Genomic DNA, 8,895 nt, shown 5'->3' with positions numbered 1-8,895 from the left:
TGTTGTGATTGGCCTGATTTCTCCTCCTTTTCTTTTTAGTGGCTAGAGCTGACAGAGGAGGTAGCAGTTCATCTTCACGTTCACCACATAACAGAAACACATTTGGACCTAACATATTTAAAATAAAAAGGTAGTAAAAAAACAGTTTTGAGTGGCAGGGCACTTTTTTAAAGTTTATGGGAATGGTTGTCAGCATTCAGTATTATATTCATCTATATTGAGCATTTATTTGCTGTTTTGGCATACACGTTCGTTTGTAGATATTCCTTTGATGTTAATATAAAGTCATTGCTGCTGCTTTATTAGCAGAGCATCTCATTTCACTAAATCACGCTCCCTTAGTTGTTAGTTCTTTTGACCGGCTTTTCTGGTCTGTGATGCATGAGCAGGACAGATCATCTTCCGGTTGTTGTTCACGTCCTTAATCGTGGCAGCAGAGCTGCTCCGTCAACACAAAATCGGCATCTTTAAAGGGGAAATATGCCCATCTTGACGACTTTCTCCCCCCCCCCCCATCCATCTCTGGCTAACTGCTAGAGGTGAATGGTGCGTGTATGTGCATGCCTGTGAGTGTGTGCGAGTGGGCTATAATTGTAGTATGACATCTCCTGCTGACTAAGTGGTTTTAACTTCTGTGGATGTGGACTCTTGCTGGCTAGTCTAGACATTTCCTCCTACACCTCACTTCTGGATAGAGAAGAGATTGGAACAGAGACTTTGATGTTTCCATTTCCATTTTAATGGACAGGAGAGAGAGAGAGAGAGAGAGAGAGAGAGAGAGAGAGAGAGAGAGAGAGATACTGCAAGGATGTATCAGTTTAGTTTATTACATTTATTAGTCAGGGACCATGTAAGAAGTGGTTTATTATACCAGTTTTAGCTACTAGCTCATTTCTATCTGCAGGGGTGCAATGGAATTTTTTCGTCTGTTTCCGGGAGCCGCAGCAAAAAAAATGGATGGATATGCAAACAATATAAACATATGCATGCAGGAAGGCACATAACAAGCATAGGCGGTGGGAACAGAACAAACAGTCCCTTAGTCGTGAGTGTGAGATTGTATGTGTGAGATTGTGTGTGCCTGTTTGGGATTCTGTGTGTGTGGGTGCATGTATGAATATCCATGTGCAAGACAGTGTTTTGCTGCCGGGTTTTTGTGCAAACGGCGTCATTGGGAATCACTTAACTTCTGTCACTAGCTGTTATGTCTCTCCCAGCCGGAGGGACGGAGGAGGACAAGGAGAGCGACAGAGTGAGAGACAGAGATGGAAGGAGACAGGCAACCAGGGAGTTGCACAGGTTTTGCCTAAACTGAGTAGAATGCTTCATAAAAGCTTACTTATTTTTAAAAATTGTTTAGGTTTAGATGTTTCTTACTTTTGTACACATGCAAATACCCACATTGTTTTGATCATGTGTGTTTCTGTTTGCATCTTCTAAAAGTTGAGAAAAGTGGTGGAATGCAACTAAGTACATTTACTTAAGTACTGTACTAATGTACAAATTTGAGGTACTTGTACTTGAATATTTTCTTTTCATGCCACTTTCTTCTTCTACTACACTTCATTAATCTGACAGGTTTAATTACTAGTTACTTTACAAGTTAAGATTTTTGCACATAAAACTATAAAATGTTTTATTATAAATTAAACAATATAACCTACAAGTCCAGCTGAAATGATAAGCCTATTAAACACTTTGTCCACTATATTGTACCTCCTCGACTCTACTTGCCTTTTTTGATTTTCCATTATAAAAAAAAAAGTCCCTGGTACCTGCTAACAAGTAATTTTTTAGTATCACCTCAGTCGAGGTTCCAAGGAATCTGAGGCAATGCCGAAAGGTGACTTGAAACCCTGCAGACTACTGATTGGTCGGAGAGATTTGTCACTAATCACTGTGTCATCGTTGCTAACGACATTCGGGGGTGTCCTGCCGTGTTTAAGTAGTTTATCCAGCGGTGGTTTTTTTTGCTGCCTCCAGCTTGTTTTGTAACTAAATTTGTCTTCTGGCCACATGCCGAGAATCAAAATCAACACACCTGCGACGCTCTGTGTGTGTGTGTGTCGTGTTAGGTCACTGCAGTTTCCCGCTATGACGACCAGCCACGCTCACCTGAGGCGGTAGGCTACTGATCTGCAATGGAAAAAGGAAAACGGGGCACCGCGGTAATGGAAGAACGCCATCAGTTGATTGAACTGTTTTGATCGTTTCCAGTCTGTAAAATGTTAATACTTTTAATACTTTTGTTACATTTTCCTGATGATTTTTACATACTTTTACTTAAGTAACATTTCCAATGCTTGTAACAGAGTATTTTTTACAGTGTGGTATTAGTATTTTTACTTAAGTAAAGGATCTGAATACTTCTTCCACCACTGGTGGGAAGACACGGGCTACAAGGTCTGGCCTTTGTAGCCGAACACAGGAGCCCTGAGCAGGGTTAAACATCCCTCTGCTCCAGCTCTGCCTCCATCACACTGCATCCATATCATATTTTGAAGGAACTGTAGCTTTTGGCTGACAAACATGGACATACTGTACCCCAGTGCGTGGGTATACGTGTCCTACATTCACACGCATTCACAGACACGAGTGAATAAGAGCCCCCGTCTTTCTCCTGCGTCTGTGTCACCCAGCCACCCCCACAGCAGTACAACTCCTGTTTCTACATCCGCCTCCTCTCATCCAGAAAGGTCAGGGCTCATCACCATGTCAGGTGGAGTTTATTCATTCTTGCTCTCCCGCCAACGTCATTCTCACCAAGTCGGCTGTCAGAGTGGGTGAATGTCGGGCACTTGTTAAAATCGCATCTCCAGGATTTCTTTGCGGCGACTCCTTTCTGAATGCTGTGATTCCCGTGTCTCCCTCTGGATGTGTCTGCTCTTTTCATGTTTCATTCGTTTACATATTGTGCATGAATATATGCATGCACACAAGCCGGCATGGATTTCTTCATTGTTCATCTGCCTGTTTGTGTTTCTGATTTGCTTGCAGGTGAGAAGAAGAAAGGATGTGATGAGTTTTCCCATGAATCCAGCCATTATCTTGAGTCAGAGCTCTGCCTCTCTGGCTCTGCCGCCTGTTATCTGATTGCACACAGAAAGTCCTTGATGCTGCCTGTGCAAATTGGTTTGCCAGACGGCGCACACACGAAGGAGAAACTGAGAGAGGGAGAGGAAACGTTGCCAATTAACATCACCTCTTTACACAGGCTACTTAAAATCCTTTGACTCGCAGCATGGAAGAACACCCTCTCCTTTCTCTCTTTCTTCGCTCGTGGGCTCTCACACTCCCTTTATTTTTATATCCTCATCAAAATATGTGTCTTTGAATTCCCCTGTTGGAGTAGGGAAGCATGGAGGGATAGACGCTTGCAGAATTGCTGGTGTCAGGATGCATTAAACAGGTCAGACTAAGAGCAGTGTGATGTGGGCTAATTTAAGGCTTTAAACCAAACGAACATAAATGTTTTTGCCAAATAGCCCAAAGCTACAGTCAAGATAGATTAGAAGTGGGGGTTGAGATCTAAAATTGAAACGCACTGTCAGAAGTTTTACACTAAAAGCAGAAATATTACATGACGGTAGATGCAGCTTGGCGTACTTGGCCCTTAATTACCCGTCTTGTAAAAACCTGGTTTGAAATTAACGGTTTGTGGTTGCTGGCAGCCATAATGGCCATCATTAATTCTTGTCTGCTTTGCTGTTGTGGTCCTTCAGCTCCTATTGTGCTTAAAGCAAAGGCTAATATGAGTGTAGTGTATTGGGCTTTCATTCCTGCTCTGCAGCCAATTAGAGTGACAGCAGCTCGTCTATGTGGCCCAGTGGAGCATGTCTCTGGTTCTGTCCAAACCCGACCCCTCTGCCGCTACCTCCCCTCCCGCTGAAAACTCGGCGACTGTGTCAAGTGTGAGGGGTCCTCAGGGCCTCTGTGACCTTCCGTGCAGAAGATTTGTTCCGAGCTTTCCAATTGAGTTATATGGAATGGCACTGTGTGTGTGTGTGTGTGTGTGTGTGTGTGTGTGTGTGTGTGTGTGTGTGTGTGTGTGTGTGTGTGTGTGTGTGTGTGTGTGTGTGTGTGTGTGTGTGTGTGTGTGTGTGTGTGTGTGTGTGTGTGTGTGTGTGTGTGTGTGTGTGTGTGTGTGTGTGTGTGTTAGGGCTGGTCAGGGGACAGCCGGGACACAACATGGCTTTTCCATTGGCCAGACAAAGTGTGCAGATCACCCACAGTCAACAGAAACTAATACCGCAGGGGTTAGCCACAAATCCCCTTGCTTTTAGAGAGGGCAGAGATTGGGAAAGAATAAAAGCAAGAGAATGGAAGGAGTGTATAATGCTACAGGCCTCACCATCTTTTTCAGAAAAGAAAACATGGCAGAAGGAGAGAGACAGGGACAGAAAGAAAGGGGCGGCTGTAAAGAGTTTAGAAATGCCCGCATGAGTTGAGCAAATGGTAAACTGGAATACATTTAAGTCTGGTTTATTGATGCGGCGGATTTGAGACAGTAGATGCAAGTTCCCTTTCAACCTGCAGCACCGCTGGATCACACTCCCGGACTCCCTGGGGAGCTACTCTTTGCCAAACACAGCCCTCATCTATGGATTGAAATATAAAATGAAGGATTTTTTTTATCCAAGGAAAATACAGCTTTTTGAAATGAACTCTCTCGGTGTGTCTCTTTCTTGTGGGAGTTGTATAGGTCAATTACTTCAAAAAAGTAGTCCATGTTATTCTTGCTCCTTTCAAATTCACATAACATCAAACAGCCACCCGTTGTCTATGCAATAGATCATTATAGTTTTGAGCAAAATTTACATGAGTCTGGGATCTGAATAACACATTTATATCTCTTACACCTATAGTCTTACCTTTACATGCACCATATTTCACCTGTATAAAGCAGCTGATAAAGAGATGTATTTTGAGTCCAGCCTGTAGGAGCAGATCATCATTACTACAGCTATATGTGAACAGCCTCTACTGTGCTGCAGCTGTCAGGGGATACAGGGAATCTATGGGGGAAGCTCACACTCACCCTCAATTACAGGCTTGTACTGACAGCCAGTCTCACTGCTCAACAGCCAGCCAAACCACCTAGTCAACAGCCAAGCCGGACTCTCGTACCCCCACTCAAGACACCCCCTACCTTCGCTAGGGCCTTCACTAGCCCCTCACCCCAGTTTTCAGCTAACCTTTGCTATCTTAAGGCTAATGCTCAGTATGCGCGTGGGTCATCTGCTCTGTGGATGTGCATGTTACACTTATCTGTTCATCAGTTTGACAAAAACAGGAAGCGTTGGATGCTATGGAAGAGAGCAAACAGGATTTGGCTTCTAAATATATCATTGTGAAAACACACCTTTTTACGTAGATTCCACATTGCATCGAAGCATAGACTAGTGTTTTTAATGTTAAAGGCAAATTACACACCTGAACAGATACAAAAGTATTAAACTAAATACAGTACATGCCAGTTGTTCCCTATTGCTGATGTGTTTTGGACAAGATGGAGGTATAGCCTGTCCCACACAAAGAACAAACCACCAACAATTTACCTAATGCAAATGCCATGTGAGCACATTGTTTTGGATTTCAACATGCAAACTGTTTAGGGTTGTAACGATATGCGATATGAAACCGAAAGCGCGACGCTCAGATCCACGAACCTGTGAGAAGGCAGAATCGCAGCACACATCGCTTCCAACTCCCAGAGTTATCCTTCCTGTCCATATCACAAGGTCACATCGCAGCTCCTTTTATTCCGTTTGTGGAGAGCTCATTGACACATGAATCTATTGATGAGGACCGGCGAGTTAAATCGGCCGTCCAAGAGAATAGCAGCCAGACAGGTGGAGGCACTTGGAGATGCCGCGGACTTGTGTCAGTCCCGCAAATTGTTTCAGGAAAGTGGCTGCGTGTGTCCGACAATGCCCAAACATCAACACCGGTACAATTCCACAGCTGTCCATGGACACGGAGGCCAGAAAGTGTGTCAAAGCCTGAGACTCTGTTTCCTGTGCTTTCTTTTGGAAGGCTGGCTGCCAAAAATTGCACCTTACCATCTAATTAATTAGCCTGAGTTAAATAAACTCACTTGCTATCAGTAAACAGAAGGTAGGCCTAGTGGCTGGTGTGTGCGTAGCGCCAGTGTTTATGCGTTTGTGTGTCGCTCCCACATTTGGCGAGTGTTAATTTCGGACCCTGCACAGTACTTTGGAACAGTAGCCATTTAATTTACTTTGTGAATGTAAGAGAACGTGATTGAAGAAGAATTTTCAACATGCTCGAATCACCTCAACAGTGGAGTTCCGTTTTCTTTCCAACAGGAAAAAAAAAAAAGGTTTAAATCATATTGTGGGTCAAAAATGGTGGTATGATCCAAATCGTTTGGTGTATGGTTACAGCCCTAATAGCTGTTGCCTTAGCATGCAGCAATGTGTATACCATGTATATTTTAGACCCTCTGGACTTCCAACTTACCCAGTCCCAGTTAGCAGTAGCTTTCCTCGACCCCCCCACCCCCATTCCTGAGAGCCCCTTCATGATCCAAATGATCTTCTGTGTGCTGAGCCCAGGGGATACCAGTAGGCGATAACAGGGAGGGGGGGGGGGTCACATTATTGATAATACACAGGTTAACACAGCCCTCTCACTACATGCCTGTCATGTTCTCACTCACCTCCACCTGCATTTCACCTTCCATCACTCTTCTGTCTTTTCTTCCTTTTTTCCTATGAACACTTTGATACTTTCCTCATATCTCTGTTGCAGTTATCATACACTAGCTAGATAGATGGATAGATAGATAGATAGATAGATAGATAGATAGATAGAACCAACCCATGTCAAATTATTTGATTCTCTCTCCCACTGATATTGCCTTTCCTTTTCCCCTTATATTCTCTCTTCTCCTTTTTATTTCTGGCTCTCTGTCTGTCACCACGCTCTCTGTCTCCTGATTCCCTGAAGCCCTAATCAGGGCTCTCAGATGAGGCACACAGAGAGAGAAAGAAGCGAGCACAGCGGCTCCCAGTATGTTCACTAATAGGGCAGAGGTTAGAATCTGTCAGCTGTGGCCATAAAGACTTTGGTGCTATGGCTCTGACAGCACACGGCTCCTTCTGAGTAACCAGGAGATCTAAGTGCTAATGCAGACAGCGCTGCACGGTCACAGGGTAACTGCTTGCTGCAACGCTGTTTGGATGCGTCAAGGGCCCCAAGATGAATCCAAGATTCCGGAACAAAACTTTTTTCTTTTTCTTTTTTTTTTTACAGAAATCACATAAACAGTAGCCCACTCTAATTTTCTTTTCATTTTTGCATTCCTCTCTCCTCTTTCCTGCAAGTTATCCTTCCGTAACTTCTTCTGCCTCCTCCCCCACTTGCAGTGACTTAAGCTCAGGTAATTTGAATATGTAGATGTGAAGTATGAATGATTAATTAGGGTAATGCAGCGGGATTTAGATTGCTATACCTCTTATGCGGATATTGAATGACTACAGCTGATTTGCATAGATCTTAACCTTATCCCACTAGTGTAAACTGAACCACAGAGAGAGTTATTTTTAACTCTATTTTGGGCATTTTAGGCCTTTATTTCTACTTAGACGTGAAAGCGGAGAGAGAGGGGCAATGACATGCAGCAAAGGGCCGCAGGTCAGAGTCGAACCTTCGGCCGCTACATTGAGGACTAGACCTCTATATATGGGCGCTCACTCTACCATGTGAGCTAACCAGGCATCCAATACAGAGTTCACTTTGAATAAATGCACATAAGAATAAGACTAAACCATCAATAAAAAGCTGACTTGTTACATGATACCTTGACAGTTTTGTCATATCCACGGCCCAAATGTTCGGGTCACTGTGGGATTGTTGGGTCAACAAATGTATTAGCCCAGCCTGACGTGTTACATATATGTTACACACATAGGGTCAGAGTGATCGATCATTTTCCAGGACCTAACTGCTTTGATTTTCTCTTCTCTAATTGGGCACAGGGGACCTGCGGTGGGAGAAAGGACCTGAGATATGATCACACTGCCCTTTTGGTGTGGCACATCCCTGTGCGCCCTTGCATGTATAAATAATTTCAGAAATGAAAGAATGCACACGTGATGAGTGGGTTGTTTTTTTATAAATCAGTGGGAGACGGCAAAGGAAAACAATTTGTGATTGGAACAACTGTTGTAAAAAGATACTATTTGTCTTGGTAATACTTTTCCCATTAGGTCTTTCATCAACCATCTCCATGAAAGGTTGGAGCGTTTCAATCATAAATAATAACGTTGATGTTTAATCTCGTCTGTGTTCAGCTGGAGCCTGAGCAATTGTCATTTAGTCAAAGACGAACCTTATGTTAGATGTCGACCCACCCCCCTCTGTTTCAGAGGAGCTGGTGAAAAATGCGCGCAGAGACTGTAATTGAAATGTAGTCAGAAATGGGTTTTTTTCCTGTTAAATTGAATTTGATGGACTCCAAACTGTGAGCACATTTCCATATTTTTAATTAAATGTCTGTGCGTGTTTTTTAAAGATCATCTGAACCAACTTGTCACTTCCCATAGTGTGGTGGTAACTAATTAATGTTTACCCTGACTTGTCACTGCACGTTTGTCTGTTTATTCTTTATTTAGGATACACTGGTTTTGAACGTGTCTTTTCTGCCTCATGAAAAATACCTAGTGGGCTGTTAAGGTGTTTGTGTGTGTGTGTGCGCACTGTATGTTCCTGTTATGTGTAGCAAATTTATATTCTCCTCTCAGCAAACGTTCTTCTGCACGTTGTTCCCTTGACCACTCACACCTTTTGCAGAATGGTTGCCATGGCAGCCTTAAAGCCTCAGCCTTTGCAGGTTTGCTGGAGGTGTGTGTGTGTGTGTGTGTGTGTGTG

General features: G+C 43.5%; 1 protein-coding gene and 1 long non-coding RNA gene across 2 annotated transcripts in view; one reads left to right on the top strand and one right to left on the bottom strand.

Annotated features, from left to right (window-relative positions):
- Positions 1–8,895, top strand: part of dab1a (DAB adaptor protein 1a) — a 206,856-nt gene that overhangs the window by 90,958 nt on the left and 107,003 nt on the right. The window lies entirely within an intron of this gene.
- Positions 1–8,895, bottom strand: part of LOC116694941 (uncharacterized) — a 20,008-nt gene that overhangs the window by 2,595 nt on the left and 8,518 nt on the right. Inside the window, exon 2 of the long non-coding RNA XR_004333319.1 lies at positions 1,489–1,492. This is a non-coding gene — a long non-coding RNA (uncharacterized LOC116694941). The remainder of the gene's footprint in view (positions 1–1,488; positions 1,493–8,895) is intronic.

Source organism: Etheostoma spectabile, chromosome 9 (assembly GCF_008692095.1).
Source record: "Etheostoma spectabile isolate EspeVRDwgs_2016 chromosome 9, UIUC_Espe_1.0, whole genome shotgun sequence".
In the NCBI taxonomy this organism is placed as follows: domain Eukaryota; kingdom Metazoa; phylum Chordata; class Actinopteri; order Perciformes; family Percidae; genus Etheostoma; species Etheostoma spectabile.
The sequence above is the reverse complement of the archived record's forward strand: the minus strand, read 5'-3'. Positions and strand labels throughout refer to the sequence as shown.